The sequence below is a fragment of the Henckelia pumila genome, unplaced genomic scaffold, assembly GCF_033568475.1.
Source record: "Henckelia pumila isolate YLH828 unplaced genomic scaffold, ASM3356847v2 CTG_89, whole genome shotgun sequence".
NCBI lineage: Eukaryota > Viridiplantae > Streptophyta > Magnoliopsida > Lamiales > Gesneriaceae > Henckelia > Henckelia pumila.
In genome coordinates this window covers 67,969-89,082 of record NW_027331886.1, presented here as the reverse complement: position 1 = coordinate 89,082, position 21,114 = coordinate 67,969, and the positions used below count along the sequence as shown (strand labels likewise).

Genomic DNA, 21,114 nt, shown 5'->3' with positions numbered 1-21,114 from the left:
TGCAACTGGTGAAAAGGTTTCGTCATAGTCAACTCCTTGCCTTTGAGTATAACCTTTAGCCACCAATCGCGCCTTGTAGGTCAATACCTTACCATCAGGCCCAAGCTTTCTTTTGTAGATCCATTTACACCCTATCGGAACAATTCCATCGGGAGGATCTACTAAAGACCAAACTTGGTTTGTATGCATCGAATCCAATTCTGACTGCATAGCTTCAAGCCATAAATTCGAATCCGCATCAGAAATTGCTTCCTTGAAGTTTCTTGGATCACATCCAATGTCGGGTTCATCTTGATCCCCTTCAAGAAGAAGACCATATCGAACTGGAGGTCTAGAAGTCCTTTCGGATCTTCTAGGTGCAGGCGTGTCCAGCAATGGTTCCTGAGGTGTAGGATCGTTATTTTGTATTTCGGGTTCTTCTCGAACTTCTTCGAGTTCCATCATCTCGCCTTTCTTATCCAATAAGAATTCCTTCTCCAAGAAGGTGGCATTCCTAGAAACAAACACCTTTGTTTCAGCAGGATAATAGAAATAATATCCGATTGAATTCTTCGGATACCCTACAAAATAACATAAGCTGGATCGACTATCCAACTTATCTCCCACTGTCCGCTTCACGTAAGCAGGACATCCCCAAATCCTCAAGTACGAATACTTAGGAGCTTTGCCATTCCATAACTCGTATGGTGTTTTGTCCACTGCTTTAGTGTGGACGTTGTTCAACAACAATACCGCCGTTTCAAGCGCATAGCCCCAAAACGAAGGTGGAAGCTCAGTGAAGCTCATCATAGATCGAACCATGTCCAACAAAGTTCGATTACGACGCTCCGATACACCATTAAGCTGTGGTGTCATAGGAGGAGTCCACTGAGAGAGAATCCCATTCTCTTTTAGATAGTCCAAAAACTCGGTACTCAAGTATTCTCCACCTCGATCCGATCGAAGTGCTTTAATACTTTTACCTAGCTTGTTTTCTACTTCAGCCTTGAATTCTTTGAACTTTTCAAATGCTTCAGACTTATATTTCATTAAATATAAATACCCATACCTTGAATAATCATCAGTAAAGGTAATGAAGTAGGTGTGGCCATGTTGAGTCCCTACTCTAAATGGACCACAAACATCTGTGTGGATCAAATCCAACAGATTCTGACTACGCTCAGGTTTCCCCTTAAAAGGAGATTTAGTCATTTTTCCTTTTAGGCAGGATTCACAAGTAGGTAGAGAATTAATATCAGACATATCAAACATGCCCTCTCCCACACTAGCTTGTTCATCCTCCTTGAGGAAATATGACCTAGCCTAGCATGCCAAAGGTTTGCCGGGTTTTGACTATCGATTTTCCTTTTGTTTGTTGTCGCCGGTTTATCAACATAATTCACTGGAACGTCTTTTAGTTTTAAGTTGTATAGATCGTTTTCAAGTTCTCCATTTCCAATTAAACATTCATTCTTGTAAATATTGCAAATCCCATTCACAAAATTGCAAGAATAACCATCTCTATCAAGCATAGAAATAGAAATAATGTTTTTAATTAAATCTGGCACAAATAAAACATCTCTTAACAATAATTTAAAACCGTTCTGCAAAGTCAAACAAACATCTCCAATGGCCGTAGCTTCAACTCTGGAACCATTCCCGAGCCTCAGCTGGGTCTCACCCATTCTAAGCCTGCGACTTCTTGTCATCACCTGCAAATCATTGCAAATGTGAGATCCACATCCGGTATCCAATACCCAAGAAGTTGTATTAAGTGACATGTTTATTTCAATATAGAACATACCCTTTGCAGTTCCCAACTGCTCAAGATATTCCTTGCAGTTGCGCTTCCAATGACCCGGCTTCTTGTAGTAATGGCAAACATCCTTGGATTTTCCATTGTTTGAAGCCTTTGTCTTTTGCTTCTTCTCGGGCTCAACTTTCTTGGGTGGGGTAGAACGTTTCTTGCCCTTCATACTTGGCCCCTTCTTCGCAGAAGATGAGGAGCCCACCAAGAAAGCTGGCTTATCCTTCTTAAGTGTGGATTCATATGTAACGAGCATATTGACCATCTCTTCAAGGGTGGCCTCTATCTTGTTCATATTAAAATTTATCACAAATCCATCAAATGAAGAAGGAAGAGACAGAAGCAATAAATCCACATTGAGTTCATGCTCCAACACCAAATCTAGGGTTGCCAACTTCTGTATGAGCCAAATCACTCGTACCCCATGATCACGGACCGAAGTCCCTTCACGCATGCGGCACGTCATCAACTCCTTAACAGTAGCGAACCTTTCAGCCCTCGACTGAGCCCCAAAAAGTTCCTTGAGTTGCGTGTGAATGTCAGCAGCATTCACCGTGTCCTCAAATCGCCTCTGGAGTTCATCAGACATCGAGGCTTGCATATAGCATTTGGTCTTGATGTCATGGTCACAGCATGCATCAAGTTTGGCCAATTCCTCCGGACTTATGTCAGCTGGTGCTTCCCTCGGAGGTGCTTTCTCTAACACGTAGAGCATTTTCTCCGAAGTTAAGACAATCTTCAACTTCCGGAACCATTCCGTATAGTTGGCGCCAGTCAACTTGTTTTGTTCGAGGATCGAGAATAATGGATTTCGCGAATTCATTGTATGAAATACTGAAAAGAAAAAACAGACATATATCAATGATTGTTTAACAATTTACTAAGACATAAAATAGGCGAATTTAATTTTATGAATCTCACTCCCACTATTTTAACGATTTCACCACCCTCTAGTGAAAACGGGAAACTTTTTCCTTAGTGAGAACATGGAGTCCAATTGACAAACTTATGGTCCCGAATAATATCAGCCAACCATAATTTTCAAAAGGTAGAGCCCAATTGCTTCCAAAGCAACCCCCATGTGTTTACCTCATGTCCAATAAGGGCCCAATAATATGACGCCGTTTAAAGTGACATGTCAAGATGACCCATCAATATTAAGTTGTGATGGACGATCGCCATGTGGATCCCCCAATAATATGAGCCGATCCCATGGGAGTTCCACCCAACTTACAACATTTGTCGATCCAATGTACAGCTTTCCGACGGACGGGCCCCCCCAATAATATGAGCCTGACCGTATCCGCGGGTAGCATCACATACATTGACCGTTGATGGAAGGTGGGAACATTTAAACAAATTTAAATTTCCTTTATTTATCTTGATATAAATTTTAAATCATATTTAAAATGAGGGATTTTTAATTATAAAAATATTTGTCTCATCATATTCATTTTATTGCATGCTTGCCGGATTCACGCAATTTATGTCTAAACATGCATACAATCATAATATCAAATATTATATAGGATGATCGATTCCATTTCTAATTGACCCGTGGTTGCCAATCACGGGTCTTAGTCCAATCCTAGGTAATATGCAGTATGCAATGCAATCCTATTACATGTGCTTCCAATTTACATTTCTTCAGTCTTTATTGTCTGCTGGGCTTATTTATAATGCAGGCCACTAACACCTTAGGGCCCATTAGTCATAAGCTAGGGCCCGACAAGCAAAGCCCGCACGTTCAGAAATTAATATAAAATTCATCGTGACTCCGATCGATGAACCAATTTCACCAATGTGCACAGAAACCATTTCTGCACATTTTAAAGTCAAAATAAATTTTCCTGAATCCGAATTCAGTGGTTTCCAAAAATGTCCATCCCTATGTCATTTTAGGAAATCCTACTCCCTAACTCTTATTTAAGAAGTCCAACTCCTTAGTTCATTAAATTTAACTCTTTAAATTTAACTATCTCAACGGGGATTAAAACTCCATTACACTGTGTGACCCTCAATGGTTCAGGGATACAGCTAGCCGTGGGCTCACAACTCCTTGTGACTCGGAACAACACTTTCCGACTTGCCCAACGAATCAAGGTAAAGCGCCTAGCAACATCGCCCCATGATTCCCTAGGTATCACTGATAGTGCCTACAAGAACCAGTAGATTTTGGTTAGCGTACAGTACGGTCCCTTCATCCATATATCCCGATCGAATCAACAACCATTGGTATATCGAGAGTCGCTCAAGATTCGATAACTATGCAATACATCTTGAAGATCAAATTAGTGACATCGCATGTGCTACTAAGAAACCATTTCTTAAATCACATCAAGTACTCTGGCCAGAGATTTGTCACACTAATATCTCCTCAGATCGCATAGGATATCCACACTCGCAAGTATGTGGTGAATCCTTGACAACAATGCATTGACTCCTATATGTGTCGTAACTGTACCCAATCTCGACACCTGATGACCCCCATAGAGTCGGTAAACGAGTCAAAGCACAGCATAGCATATAGAGTCTCCATGATGTTTCAAGTCGTAAGGACTAATGGTGTACAACCAAAACCGCGGACTTTATCCACTCGATAAGTGATAACCACTTGGAAAGTCCGGATAGGGTAGTTCGATTATTCATCCTATGAATATCCATTTGCATGCTTCGAACATCTCCATGTTCCCTACCAATGAAACGTGGTACTCCGCATCGCAAATGCTAGTCTCAAACTCGAGCGATCCTTATCCTTATTATCGGACGGCTCAATCGACTAGGAACGGTTTTTAGAATATACAGTGACTATAAGATGTATTTCATGATAGACATCTCCATGTTCTACCACATCTTACATACACTATAGTATATTCAAGGTCTTTATCAAAACAACAATAGTATATCACAATATAACAATATGAAGTAATATAAAGTCATTGCCATAAAAGTGTAAATAATATTAAACAAAAGATTGTTTATACAAAGAGTCATCAAAGCCCATAGCCACACAGTTGGCTCACTGGGCACCCACTCTTACAGTTTGCCCGCGCGCGCGCGAGCTTGGTACCTCGCGCGGGCGCGGGCCTTTTAAAAAAAAAAAAAAAAAAAAAAAAAAAAAAAACCTTGAATTGTTTTACTCTTGGATTCTTGTTCGCTTACTCGTTGTTTAATCCGAGATTAGTGGTTTAGAATCGAGGTCTCACATGCCTTCAGGAGAAGAATTGAGTAATAACTTGATTATCAGAGAATGCAGTATACAGATACAGGGTCATGATTTACATGCTGATCTTATTGTCCTGAATATGGTTGACTTTGACGTGATAATTGTGATGGATTGGTTGCCTCGACAAGAGGCTACCATAGACTGTAAACGGAGGATTGTTTCCTTGAAAATTAAGAATGACGAACCGTTTCTGTTTTATGCCTCACCGAGGAAGAACTCATCCCTTATTAATTCAGCAAATAAAGCCTGGCAATTCTTAAACAAAGGGTGTACAGGTTTTATAGGAAATTTTAATTGTGATCAAGAATTGCCCCAACCGAAACTCGAAGAAGTTGAGGTAGTGAAAGATTTCTCGGAAGTATTCCATGAGGATATTGCAGGATTACCTCCAGTTAGGGAGGTAGAATTTGGAATTGAGTTGATGCCCGGAACCCAACTAGTTTCCAAAGCACCATACAGGTTAGCACCAATTGAAATGAAAGAATTGAAGGAGCAGTTACAAGAGCTACTCGATAAATGATTCATCAGACCAAGTGTATCGCCTTGGGGTGCACCGGTGTTATTTTTCAAGAAGAAAGATGGGTCAATGAGGTTATGCATTGATTACATGAAATTGAATCGTGTAACGATGAAGAACAAATATCCATTACCGAGAATTGATGATTTGTTTGATCAGTTACAAGGGGCAGTGGTGTTCTCTAAGATCGATTTGAGATCGGGCTACCACCAGTTGAAGGTTAAAGAGAGAGATGTTCATAAAACGGCTTTTAGAACTCGTTATGGCCATTATGAGTTCTTAGTAATGCCGTTTGGAGTTACCAATGCACCGGCAATATTCATGGATCTTATGAACAGAGTGTTCCAGCCTTTTTTGGATCACTTTGTCATAGTATTCATAGATGACATCCTGATCTACTCTCATAGTTTAGATGAGCATCGCCATCATCTAACTACGGTTTTGCAGATTTTGAAAGAGAAACAGTTATTTTCTAAGTTCAGTAAGTGTGAATTTTGTCTTGAACAGATTGCATTTTTGGGAAACTTAGTTTCAGCGAAGGGAATAGAGGTTGATCCGTCGAAAATAGAGGAAATTAAAAATTGGGTTACTCCAAAGAATGCTACAGAGATACGGAGTTTCTTGGGATTAGCGGGCTACTATAGGAGATTCATCCAGGATTTCTCCAAGATAGTGCTGCCACTAACGTCATTAACTCGCAAAAGTGCGAAGTTTGAATGGTCTGATCAGTGTGAGAAAAGCTTTCTGGAGTTGAAGGAAAAGTTGATGACAGCACTAGTGCTAGCCATACCAGAAGGCTCAGGTCAATTCGTAATTTATACAGATGCTTCCAAGTGTGGATTAGGGGTTGTTTTGATGCAATATGGAAAGGTAATAGCATATGCTTCACGACAACTGAAGATTCATGAAAAGAATTACCCTATCCACGACCTTGAATTGGCAGCAGTTGTCTTTGCATTGAAACTGTGGAGACATTATCTGTATGGTGAGAAGTGCCGAATTTTCACCGATAATAAGAGCTTGAAATACTTCTTCACTCATAAAGATTTGAACCTGAGACAGAGAATATGGCTTGAATTGGTGAAAGATTATGACTGTGACATTAGCTATCACCCGAGTAAAGCTAATGTAGTAGCTGATGCTTTGAGTCGTAAGTCTGCTACATTGAACAGAATGACAACTCAACAGGAGTTGATTGCAGATTTTGAACGACTCAGATTGGAATTGATTGAACCAAAGGAGGTTTGTGGCATATCAAATTTAACAATGGTTCCAAGTTTTCTCGACAAGATTCGAACAGGTCAGTCTTCAGACCAGCAAGTGCTAACTTGGAAACATAAAAATGAAGCCAAAGGTGGTGCATTGTATACAATGAAGTATGGTATCGTACATCACAAAGGGTGAATGTGGGTACCAACAGTAGATTCACTGAGGGAAGAGGTGATGACTGAGGCTCACACTGTACCATATTCTATTCACCCAGGAAGTACAAAGATGTTCAAGGATTTACAGAAACTATACTGGTGGCAAGGTATGAAAAAAGACATTGTTAAGTTTGTTAATGAATGTTTGACTTGTCAACTGGTGAAAGTTGAACATCAAAGACCAGGAGGACTTCTGAAACCATTACACATTCCTACATGGAAATGGGAAGATGTCACTATGGACTTTGTGGTTGGATTGCAAATTACACCAAGGAGAATGAATTCAATATGGGTGATAGTTGACAAATTGACAAAGTCAGCTCATTTTCTTCCAATCAGAAACAACTTCTCGATCAATCAATATGCAGAGTTGTATATTCAAGAGGTAGTCAGATTGCATGAAGTTCCAGCAAGAATAGTCTCTGACAGGGATCCAAGGTTTACTTCGAACTTTTGGAAGAGTCTACATCATGGATTAGGAACAAAGCTGGCCTTCAATACAGCTTTTCATCAACAGACAGATGGAAAATCTGAGAGAGTGATTCAGATACTAGAGGATTTACTTAGGGCTTGCATGATTGACTTCGGAGGAAATTGGGAAACGAAGTTTCCTTTAGTGGAGTTCACGTACAACAATAATTATCAAACAACTATTGGGATGGCTCCTTATGAGGCTTTGTATGGGAGAAAATGTAGGACTCCATTGCATTGGGATGAAGTAGGAGAAAGATCTATTTTAGGACCAGAAATAGTGCAGCAGGCAGTCAACATGATAGCAAAAATCAAGGATAGGATGTTGATAGCACAGAGTCGTCAGAAAAGCTATGCCGATCAAAGGTGTAGGGATTTGGAATTCCAGGTAGGTGATCACGTGTTTTTGAAGGTGTCACCTTGGAAAGGAGTCTTGAGATTTGGGATGAAAGGCAAGCTGAACCCAAGATATATAGGGCCTTTCGAAATCCTAGACAAGGTTGGAGCTAGAGCATACCGAGTAGCTTTGCCTCCAAACTTGGAAGGAGTGCACAACGTTTTTGATATCTCGATGCTAAGGAAGTACATTGCAAACCCTTCCCACGTCATTCACCATGAGCCAGTTCAATGGACGCCCGACTTGTCCTATGAAGAGACACCTGTTCAAATTTTGGATAGGCAAGTCCGGAAGTTGAGAAACAAAGAGATAAAAATGGTTAAGGTCTTGTGGCGCAATCAACTAGTGGAAGAGGCAACATGGGAAACCGAGCAAGTCATGCGTAGTCGTTATCCAGAACTGTTTGGTAAGTCGAATTTTGAGGACGAAATTCTTTTAAGGAGGGTAGAGTTTTAAGGTTCAAAAATCCACTATCTCGCTCACGATGCTTTAAAGATGATTTTTATGATGTAGTGCATTTAAATTATTTTAAGTTATGAATTATGAATATTATTTCATGTCTACATATATTTTATTTTAACATTTTTTAGTAAGTTTAAGATTTCAGGGTGAGTTTGATTCTGGATTCATGGAACGAGACTAACCTATGCACGAGATCGTAAGAAATATTATTACGAGAATTTCAAGTATAATATTCATATGTTTATGAAGTACGAGCCAAGAAAGGAAATTTTATCAGTCCGAGTCGAGACGTGTTGGGCTGACTGCGTTTTAGTAGCCGACGCGTGTTACGTATTGAATTTTGATTATTGCACTCAACCACCACTTACCCCATCATCAATTGCATGTCTCCTTGACTTATTCATTCCTTCACTTAACGTTCCCTTCATCATTCTCTGCTTCCTTCTTCTTCTTCTTTGGTTCATCAAGCGATTTATTCAAGATCTTCACCATCCAAGTTCCAAATCTCATTCGTGTCGTGGTTATCTCGTCGCCAAAAATCCAGATCAACTCCGTTTTCATATCAAGGCAAGTATAAATTTTAAAGATTTTGAAACCCATTAAAGCTATTGTGTAATTTGATAAAATGATATGGATCAATATATTATATGATGATGTATGTTGAGATATGTATGCATTATTTGCAAGAATTTCAAGAGTATGAAGTTTTGATTTTTTTACGAAATCGTAAAATGTAAGTCGTTCTTGTCAAGTTCTTGAGTTGATTCAAGAGATTCATGTTCTTTTAAGATTTTAGTTTTTTGAAGTTAGTTAAACCATGTTCAATTACAATAAATGAGTTTTGATGATTTATGTAGTTAGAATTTTAGGTAAAAGAATTTTATGTTTGAAGTTTGAAGTGTTGAAGTTGTGTTCGATGGCACCGGATCACCGACACTTGATATGATTTTGAGGATACAAATTAGTGTACTGATTCAAATGATATGAGGCTAATTTTATTTGAAAACTAACTTATTTATCTAAAACTTTCATGTTTCGAGTTTTGGCAAAATGATTTGGAAAGATTGGCCAAAAGCGCCCCGAAGTGTGTCGAGTGGTTTGAATTCCCGGCAGTGACACATCTAGGTAGAATAAGCATAACATTTTACTGAAAACTCCAATTTAGGTGCGGTTTTCGGCATTCGAAATCCAAGATCAATAGCTACAACTTTCCTGTTTACCACTTTCCCAAATTCCGATTTAAAAATTGAGTTTCATTGCCTGCAATTTGTACTCCGGAATGGGTTTTGCTCGAGCGTGAGCTAGTTCCGCTCGAGGGAGGATGTTTCTGTCCCCTTACACTTTGTTTGCATGTTTTAAGTTGTAAATGCATGTTTATGATGTATTAAGGTGTTTTAAGTATATTTAATAGTTTTTTATGCAAAATGTTTCATGTTTTACGACAAGAACGAAAAGAACAACTTACGTGGATCAATTACGTTATGTGATGCATGTACATGTCTAAGTTTCATTCATGAAACATATGTTCAATATGAGAGTATGATTTTTAATCATATATGACATGAATAAAGTTATCAAGTAAAGTTTTATGTTGATGAAACAAAAGTTAAGATGAAACTTATGATGTTTCAATGATGCTTCGCAATGAACGACATGTTATGATAACACAATGAAAAGATGATGGAATGATGTATGATGAAGCATAAAGGATTTTGATGTCTTATGTGTCTTTTGTAAGAGTGGGTGCCCAGTGAGCCAACTGTGTGGCTATGGGCTTTGATGACTCTTTGTATAAACAATCTTTTGTTTAATATTATTTACACTTTTATGGCAATGACTTTATATTACTTCATATTGTTATATTGTGATATACTATTGTTGTTTTGATAAAGACCTTGAATATACTATAGTGTATGTAAGATGTGGTAGAACATGGAGATGTCTATCATGAAATACATCTTATAGTCACTGTATATTCTAAAAACCGTTCCTAGTCGATTGAGCCGTCCGATAATAAGGATAAGGATCGCTCGAGTTTGAGACTAGCATTTGCGATGCGGAGTACCACGTTTCATTGGTAGGGAACATGGAGATGTTCGAAGCATGCAAATGGATATTCATAGGATGAATAATCGAACTACCCTATCCGGACTTTCCAAATGGTTATCACTTATCGAGTGGATAAAGTCCGCGGTTTTGGTTGTACACCATTAGTCCTTACGACTTGAAACATCATGGAGACTCTATATGCTAGTGCTGTGCTTTGACTCGTTTACCGACTCTATGGGGGTCATCAGGTGTCGAGATTGGGTACAGTTACGACACATATAGGAGTCAATGCATTGTTGTCAAGGATTCACCACATACTTGCGAGTGTGGATATCCTATGCGATCTGAGGAGATATTAGTGTGACAAATCTCTGGCCAGAGTACTTGATGTGATTTAAGAAATGGTTTCTTAGTAGCACATGCGATGTCACTAATTTGATCTTCAAGATGTATTGCATAGTTATCGAATCTTGAGCGACTCTCGATATACCAATGGTTGTTGATTCGATCGGGATATATGGATGAAGGGACCGTACTGTACGCTAACCAAAATCTACTGGTTCTTGTAGGCACTATCAGTGATACCTAGGGAATCATGGGGCGATGTTGCTAGGCGCTTTACCTTGATTCGTTGGGCAAGTCGGAAAGTGTTGTTCCGAGTCACAAGGAGTTGTGAGCCCACGGCTAGCTGTATCCCTGAACCATTGAGGGTCACACAGTGTAATGGAGTTTTAATCCCCGTTGAGATAGTTAAATTTAAAGAGTTAAATTTAATGAACTAAGGAGTTGGACTTCTTAAATAAGAGTAAGGGAGTAGGATTTCCTAAAATGACATAGGGATGGACATTTTTGGAAACCACTGAATTCGGATTCAGGAAAATTTATTTTGACTTTAAAATGTGCAGAAATGGTTTCTGTGCACATTGGTGAAATTGGTTCATCGATCGGAGTCACGATGAATTTTATATTAATTTCTGAACGTGCGGGCTTTGCTTGTCGGGCCCTAGCTTATGACTAATGGGCCCTAAGGTGTTAGTGGCCTGCATTATAAATAAGTTATTGCAGTACAGAAATTACACACAACAGGTCATTATTGAGAGACAGGATTTTCGAAAATAAACCCTAGCCTCCTCTCAAGTTTTCGGCCGCCCCCCTTTAACTCTGTCAGAGAAAATTCCGGTCTGTGATTTTTGAATTGCAGTCAGGAATAACGAATCAGATTCGTTTAATCTCTTCGCAGAAAAACTTCTGATAGATTTTCTAGTGCAATCTATCAGAGGGATTTAAACCCCATTCGTGGACCTGATTGAAGGAGTTCATCAGTTCCTGGGAGATACAAGAAGCGCAGAGAAATCTGTGTGGTGTCCATTAATCTCGCTTCGAGATTGGAGGTAAAATTTAATTAATTGTTATTTGAATTTACACACACAATAATTTAATTGTTGAATGGTTGATACCCACACCATGGAATTGTTCCATGATAAAAAAATTTTAAACTTCCGCTGCACCGGGTATCAATCGTGATTGATCTGACCGCCAGTTATCCAACAATGGTATCAGAGCCAGGTTGCTCAGATCAAACGATTAAATTAATCGATTGTACAAAATTTTTGAATCTCGGTTTTTGGAAAACAAAATAAATATTTTTAAATAAAAAAAAAAATATTTTCCGGGGCAAAAACCCGGGCAGCGATTGGATCGCTGCCCGGTGGGGCAGCAATTGTTGCTGCCCCGGGCGGCGCACGGCGCCGCCCAAAGGGGGCGCATGGCGCCGCCCAGGATGGCGACCGTCGCCGCCCAGGGCGGCGCACGGCGCCGCCCAGGGCAGCGCTGTGCGCTGCCCAGCGCAGCGCTGGGCGCTGCGCAGGCAGCGCTCGGCGCTGCCCAGGGCGACGCACGGCGCCACCCAGCGGCGGCGCCAGGCGCCGCCAGGGCAGCAATTGTTGCTGCCCTAAGGGGGCAGCCGGGCTGCCCCCGGCCCGCGCCCCGGGTGCGGGCCGGCCCGGGAGTGTCCCGGGCGGCCCGCGGGAAAAAATTATATTTTTATTAAAAATTAATTTTAATATGTTAAAATTTTATTTTTGGTCCGGTCAAAAATTGTTTTTGATTGGTTCACGAGATTTCGGATCGAATTGTTCGAGTCCGTAAATTTTAAAATTGATTTTGGATAAATTTGAATTTTTGGAAAATTTTAATGTTTTATCCGTAAATTGAATTTTGAAATCAATTATTTTGGTACAATTGATGATAAGATATGATCTTATGATATATTGAGTAAAATATGATTTTATTTGTAAAATTGGATTTTATAGATAAAATATGATTTTATTTGATATAGAGATAAAATATGATTTTATATGTGAAATGAGATTTTATATATAAAATATGATTTTATCTTGTTTAAATTTGAATTGCCACTGCATGTTATCCAATAAATTAATTTTGAATTAAATGTTATTGGATAAGGATGATCGATTGCCATGACCAATTTTGTAGGTGTATGTTAGGAATTTACATTTTGTTTTTATTGTTGTTGGTTTTATTAATGGGCCTGGTTTATGGCCCGATATGAATGTCATATGTAATAAAAGTGGGCTTGGTTTATAGCCCGTTCCCACCCCTAAAAATGTATCCCTACTTGTCATTGTTATTTATTGTAAATACATTAGATTTAGTGGGAGATCAAGATTTGAAGACGGTGGGCCCAGCAGACAATAAAGACTGAAGAAATGTAAATTGGAAGCACATGTAATAGGATTGCATTGCATACTGCATACTACCTAGGATTGGACTAAGACCCGTGATTGGCAACCACGGGTCAATTAGAAATGGAATCGATCATCCTATATAATATTTGATATTATGATTGTATGCATGTTTAGATATAAATTGCGTGAATCCGGCAAGCATGCAATAAAATGAATATGATGAGACAAATATTTTTATAATTAAAAATCCCTCATTTTAAATATGATTTAAAATTTATATCAAGATAAATAAAGGAAATTTAAATTTGTTTAAATGTTCCCACCTTCCATCAACGGTCAATGTATGTGATGCTACCCGCGGATACGGTCCGGCTCATATTATTGGGGGGGCCCGTCCGTCGGAAAGCTGTACATTGGATCGACAAATGTTGTAAGTTGGGTGGAACTCCCATGGGATCGGCTCATATTATTGGGGATCCACATGGCGACCGTCCATCACAACTTAATATTGATGGGTCATCTTGACATGTCACTTTAAACGGCGTCATATTATTGGGCCCTTATTGGACATGAGGTAAACACATGGGGGTTGCTTTGGAAGCAATTGGGCTCTACCTTTTGAGAATTATGGTTGGCTGATATTATTCGGGACCATAAGTTTGTCAATTGGACTCCATGTTCTCACTAAGGAAAAAGTTTCCCGTTTTCACTAGAGGGTGGTGAAATCGTTAAAATAGTGGGAGTGAGATTCATAAAATTAAATTCGCCTATTTTATGTCTTAGTAAATTGTTAAACAATCATTGATATATGTCTGTTTTTCTTTTCAGTATTTCATACAATGAATTCGCGAAATCCATTATTCTCGATCCTCGAACAAAACAAGTTGACTGGCGCCAACTATACGGAATGGTTCCGGAAGTTGAAGATTGTCTTAACTTCGGAGAAAATGCTCTACGTGTTAGAGAAAGCACCTCCGAAGGAAGCACCAGCTGACATAAGTCCGGAGGAATTGGCCAAACTTGATGCATGGTGTGACCATGACATCAAGACCAAATGCTATATGCAAGCCTCGATGTCTGATGAACTCCAGAGGCGATTTGAGGACACGGTGAATGCTGCTGACATTCACACGCAACTCAAGGAACTTTTTGGGGCTCAGTCGAGGGCTGAAAGGTTCGCTACTGTTAAGGAGTTGATGACGTGCCGCATGCGTGAAGGGACTTCGGTCCGTGATCATGGGGTACGAGTGATTTGGCTCATACAGAAGTTGGCGACCCTAGATTTGGTGTTGGAGCATGAACTCAATGTGGATTTGTTGCTTCTGTCTCTTCCTTCTTCATTTGATGGATTTGTGATAAATTTTAATATGAACAAGATAGAGGCCACCCTTGAAGAGATGGTCAATATGCTCGTTACATATGAATCCACACTTAAGAAGGATAAGCCAGCTTTCTTGGTGGGCTCCTCATCTTCTGCGAAGAAGGGGCCAAGTATGAAGGGCAAGAAACGTTCTACCCCACCCAAGAAAGTCGAGCCCGAGAAGAAGCAAAAGACAAAGGCTTCAAACAATGGAAAATCCAAGGATGTTTGCCATTACTGCAAGAAGCCGGGTCATTGGAAGCGCAACTGCAAGGAATATCTTGAGCAGTTGGGAACTGCAAAGGGTATGTTCTATATTGAAATAAACATGTCACTTAATACAACTTCTTGGGTATTGGATACCGGATGTGGATCTCACATTTGCAATGATTTGCAGGTGATGACAAGAAGTCGCAGGCTTAGAATGGGTGAGACCCAGCTGAGGCTCGGGAATGGTTCCAGAGTTGAAGCTACGGCCATTGGAGATGTTTGTTTGACTTTGCAGAACGGTTTTAAATTATTGTTAAGAGATGTTTTATTTGTGCCAGATTTAATTAAAAACATTATTTCTATTTCTATGCTTGATAGAGATGGTTATTCTTGCAATTTTGTGAATGAGATTTGCAATATTTACAAGAATGAATGTTTAATTGGAAATGGACAACTTGAAAACGATCTATACAACTTAAAACTAAAAGACGTTCCAGTGAATTATGATTGATAAACCGGCGACAACAAACAAAAGGAAAATCGATAGTCAAAACCCGGCAAACCTTTGGCATGCTAGGCTAGGTCATATTTCCTCAAGGAGGATGAACAAGCTAGTGGGAGAGGGCATGTTTGATATGTCTGATATTAATTCTCTACCTACTTGTGAATCCTGCCTAAAAGGAAAAATGACTAAATATCCTTTTAAGGGGAAACCTGAGCGTAGTCAGAATCTGTTGGATTTGATCCATACAGATGTTTGTGGTCCATTTAGAGTAGGGACTCAACATGGCCACACCTACTTCATTACCTTTACTGATGATTATTCAAGGTATGGGTATTTATATTTAATGAAATATAAGTCTGAAGCATTTGAAAAGTTCAAAGAATTCAAGGCTGAAGTAGAAAACAAGCTAGGTAAAAGTATTAAAGCACTTCGATCGGATCGAGGTGGAGAATACTTGAGTACCGAGTTTTTGGACTATCTGAAAGAGAATGGGATTCTCTCTCAGTGGACTCCTCCTATGACACCACAGCTTAATGGTGTATCGGAGCGTCGTAATCGAACTTTGTTGGACATGGTTCGATCTATGATGAGCTTCACTGAGCTTCCACCTTCGTTTTGGGGCTATGCGCTTGAAACGGCGGTATTGTTGTTGAACAACGTCCACACTAAAGCAGTGGACAAAACACCATACGAGTTATGGAATGGCAAAGCTCCTAAGTATTCGTACTTGAGGATTTGGGGATGTCCTGCTTACGTGAAGCGGACAGTGGGAGATAAGTTGGATAGTCGATCCAGCTTATGTTATTTTTTAGGGTATCCGAAGAATTCAATCGGATATTATTTCTATTATCCTGCTGAAACAAAGGTGTTTGTTTCTAGGAATGCCACCTTCTTGGAGAAGGAATTCTTATTGGATAAGAAAGGCGAGATGATGGAACTCGAAGAAGTTCGAGAAGAACCCGAAATACAAAATAACAATCCTACACCTCAGGAACCATTGCTGGACACGCCTGCACCTAGAAGATCCGAAAGGACTTCTAGACCTCCAGTTCGATATGGTCTTCTTCTTGAAGGGGATCAAGATGAACCCGACATTGGATGTGATCCAAGAAACTTCAAGGAAGCAATTTCTGATGCGGATTCGAATTTATGGCTTGAAGCTATGCAGTCAGAATTGGATTCGATGCATACAAACCAAGTTTGGTCTTTAGTAGATCCTCCCGATGGAATTGTTCCGATAGGGTGTAAATGGATCTACAAAAGAAAGCTTGGGCATGATGGTAAGGTATTGACCTACAAGGCGCGATTGGTGGCTAAAGGTTATACTCAAAGGCAAGGAGTTGACTATGACGAAACCTTTTCACCAGTTGCAATGTTCAAGTCCATAAGAATCCTAATTGCCATAGCTGCATGGTATGACTATGAGATATGGCAAATGGATGTGAAGACTGCTTTTCTTAATGGAGACATTAAGGAGGAAATCTATATGAAGCAGCCTGAGGGGTACACATCCATGGGAAGCGAGCATAAGGTATGCAAGCTTCAGAGATCAATTTATGGTCTAAAACAAGCATCAAGAAGTTGGAACCAGAAATTTGATGAAACAATAAAAGATTTTGGTTTCATCAAGAACCCGGAGGAACCTTGCGTGTACAAGAAAGTAGTTAAGGATGCGGTGACATTCTTAGTACTTTATGTTGATGACATCCTACTCATTGGGAATGATGTAGGGATGTTGCAGTCAACAAAGATATGGTTATCAGGTAGATTTTCGATGAAGGATTTGGGAGAGGCATCCTACATTCTTGGGATACAGATCTATAGAGATAGGTCTAAGAGAATGATAGGACTCACTCAATCAACCTACATCGATACCATATTGAAACGGTTTTCAATGGATGGGTCCAAAAGAGGACATCTACCCATGTGTCATGGAGTTTCTCTATCCAAGTCTATGTGTCCCAAGACTGATGCAGAGATAGAGAATATGACACATGTACCATATGCGTCAGCTATAGGTAGTATCATGTATGGGATGATATCTACCAGACCGGATGTAGCATTTGCTCTGAGTGTCACGAGCAGATATCAGTCTAATCCTGGTCAAATGCATTGGAAAGCCGTGAAGGACATTCTTAAGTACTTGCGAAGGACTAAGAATATGTTCATGGTGTATGGAGGACGAGATCTCAAATTGGAAGGCTATACCGACTCTAGCTTCCAAAGTGATGTGGATGACTCGAAGTCAACCTCTGGATTTGTGTTCATGCTCAATGGCGGTGCTGTCTCTTGGAAGAGTTCCAAGCAGGACACCACAGCGGATTCCACCACTGAGGCTGAATACATTGCAGCATCAGCTGCTGCTAAAGAGGCCGTTTGGATGAGGAAGTTCGTCCAAGAGTTGGGCGTTATTCCTGAATTTGTTGGTCCAGTCCCGGTGTACTGTGACAAAACGGGTGCCGTTGCTCAAGCAAAGGAACCAAGGTCTCATCAAAGATCCAAACACGTACTGAGGAAATACCACATAATCCGGGAGATTGTGGAAAGAGGAGACATCATTGTCGAACGAGTGGCCTCTGCAGACAATATCGCTGATCCGCTTACTAAGCCCTTGCCAGGACCATTGTTTGACAAACATCGCGAAGCAATGGGTCTACGTAGTATGACTAGTTGGCTATAGGGCAAGTGGGAGATTGTAAGAGTGGGTGCCCAGTGAGCCAACTGTGTGGCTATGGGCTTTGATGACTCTTTGTATAAACAATCTTTTGTTTAATATTATTTACACTTTTATGGCAATGACTTTATATTACTTCATATTGTTATATTGTGATATACTATTGTTGTTTTGATAAAGACCTTGAATATACTATAGTGTATGTAAGATGTGGTAGAACATGGAGATGTCTATCATGAAATACATCTTATAGTCACTGTATATACTAAAAACCGTTCCTAGTCGATTGAGCCGTCCGATAATAAGGATAAGGATCGCTCGAGTTTGAGACTAGCATTTGCGATGCGGAGTACCACGTTTCATTGGTAGGGAACATGGAGATGTTCGAAGCATGCAAATGGATATTCATAGGATGAATAATCGAACTACCCTATCCGGACTTTCCAAATGGTTATCACTTATCGAGTGGATAAAGTCCGCGGTTTTGGTTGTACACCATTAGTCCTTACGACTTGAAACATCATGGAGACTCTATATGCTAGTGCTGTGCTTTGACTCGTTTACCGACTCTATGGGGGTCATCAGGTGTCGAGATTGGGTACAGTTACGACACATATAGGAGTCAATGCATTGTTGTCAAGGATTCACCACATACTTGCGAGTGTGGATATCCTATGCGATCTGAGGAGATATTAGTGTGACAAATCTCTGGCCAGAGTACTTGATGTGATTTAAGAAATGGTTTCTTAGTAGCACATGCGATGTCACTAATTTGATCTTCAAGATGTATTGCATAGTTATCGAATCTTGAGCGACTCTCGATATACCAATGGTTGTTGATTCGATCGGGATATATGGATGAAGGGACCGTACTGTACGCTAACCAAAATCTACTGGTTCTTGTAGGCACTATCAGTGATACCTAGGGAATCATGGGGCGATGTTGCTAGGCGCTTTACCTTGATTCGTTGGGCAAGTCGGAAAGTGTTGTTCCGAGTCACAAGGAGTTGTGAGCCCACGGCTAGCTGTATCCCTGAACCATTGAGGGTCACACAGTGTAATGGAGTTTTAATCCCCGTTGAGATAGTTAAATTTAAAGAGTTAAATTTAATGAACTAAGGAGTTGGACTTCTTAAATAAGAGTAAGGGAGTAGGATTTCCTAAAATGACATAGGGATGGACATTTTTGGAAACCACTGAATTCGGATTCAGGAAAATTTATTTTGACTTTAAAATGTGCAGAAATGGTTTCTGTGCACATTGGTGAAATTGGTTCATCGATCGGAGTCACGATGAATTTTATATTAATTTCTGAACGTGCGGGCTTTGCTTGTCGGGCCCTAGCTTATGACTAATGGGCCCTAAGGTGTTAGTGGCCTGCATTATAAATAAGTTATTGCAGTACAGAAATTACACACAACAGGTCATTATTGAGAGACAGGATTTTCGAAAATAAACCCTAGCCTCCTCTCAAGTTTTCGGCCGCCCCCCTTTAACTCTGTCAGAGAAAATTCCGGTCTGTGATTTTTGAATTGCAGTCAGGAATAACGAATCAGATTCGTTTAATCTCTTCGCAGAAAAACTTCTGATAGATTTTCTAGTGCAATCTATCAGAGGGATTTAAACCCCATTCGTGGACCTGATTGAAGGAGTTCATCAGTTCCTGGGAGATACAAGAAGCGCAGAGAAATCTGTGTGGTGTCCATTAATCTCGCTTCGAGATTGGAGGTAAAATTTAATTAATTGTTATTTGAATTTTACACACACAATAATTTAATTGTTGAATGGTTGATACCCACACCATGGAATTGTTCCATGATAAAAAATTTTTAAACTTCCGCTGCACCGGGTATCAATCGTGATTGATCTGACCGCCAGTTATCCAACATCTTTGTGGTGGCAAATACGGGAATGGTACTTCGGGATTGGCGCCGGAGGGACCTTTCCAAATCTACGGGACTGGCACTTCGGGATAAGCTCTGGAGGGGACTTTCCAATTATGAGTTAAGCTATGGAAAAACACGGGACTGACACTTCGGGATAAGCTCCAGAGGGGCCTTTCCAATTATTTGTTGATCAACATGAATGGTGAGATCAGGCCTATCAGACAGTTGCCACAAATTTCACATAATTTGTCAATTAAGAATGAGTTTATGTTTATGTTCATGTTTATATTACGTCATATTATATTTAAAAGAAATTTTAAAACTCATGATTTGTATTGCATATTCTTGTTGAGTTTTTAGATTCACTATGCTTGAATGGTGCAGGTAATGAGGATGAAAATTATGCATACGTCGATGAGTTTGATGTCGGACATGAGGAGGAGCCCAGAGTCAAGCCGGCGAGAGATGCATGAGTGTGTTTGTGTTGAGTTTAAGGCAACTTAATATTATTATGTTTGAGGGAAGAAAAAAATATTTATGTTTGAAAATGTCGTGACTTGGTTTGTAAACTATTTGAAATGTTTTAAGTAAGGTTGGATGTATGCATACATCTTTCAAAAATGTTCTTTTCCGCGTTTATATTAAGGTCATATTAGTTGAGTAATGTCCTCATCGGTTGAGGGCGTTACACCTGAAGGTTCTGCTACATTCACCTTGTTCAGGGCAGCAACTTGTGTAGTCAACGCAGATAGCTCTGCAGTGAAGGAAGTGAGAGGATCAACTCTGTACACTCCCTTCTTGACTTCCATACGTTCAGATGGCCATTGATATCTATTGATTGTCATTTGTTCCAGTATCTCATAGGCCTGAATGGGGTCCTTAGAAAATATGGTACCACCAGCAGCAGAGTCCACGGACATTCTTGTAGGCGTGTTCAACCCATTGTAGAAAATATTTATTTCTTCCCAATCTGCAAAATTATGGTTAGGACAACGCCTCAACAAATCTTTGTACCTTTCCCATGCCTCATATATTTGTTCTGAATCATGCTGATGAAAGGTACTGATCTCAATCTTCAGCTTAGTAGACTTGTCCGGTGGAAAATACTTTGCTAAAAATTTTACAACCATGTCCTCTCAAGTTGTTATGCTTCCTAGTGGCAATGACTGCAACCAGCTTCGTGCCTTGTCCTGAGAGAAAAAGGAAACAAGCGTAAACGTATTATATCCTCAGAAACACTATTCATTTTTATCGTATCAGTAATCTCCAGGAAGGTGCGCAAGTGTAAGTGAGGATCAGCTGTGGTGGTTCCATTGAATTGGTTCTGCTGAACCATGTTGATTAATGCCGGTTTCAGCTCAAAGTTGTTGGCATTTATTGTCCCTTGAGCGATTCCAGGATAGTGAGCCTGGATCGTCGGCCTGAAATGATCTCTGATT

The 21,114-nt window shown here is 40.0% G+C and overlaps 1 non-coding gene across 1 annotated transcript; it reads left to right on the top strand.

Annotated features, from left to right (window-relative positions):
• The first annotated feature begins 20,650 nt into the window (after positions 1 to 20,650).
• On the top strand, positions 20,651 to 20,757 carry LOC140873890 (small nucleolar RNA R71). The gene has a single exon (XR_012148104.1). It is a non-coding gene; the product is annotated as a small nucleolar RNA R71 (small nucleolar RNA).
• The last annotated feature ends 357 nt before the right edge of the window (positions 20,758 to 21,114 follow it).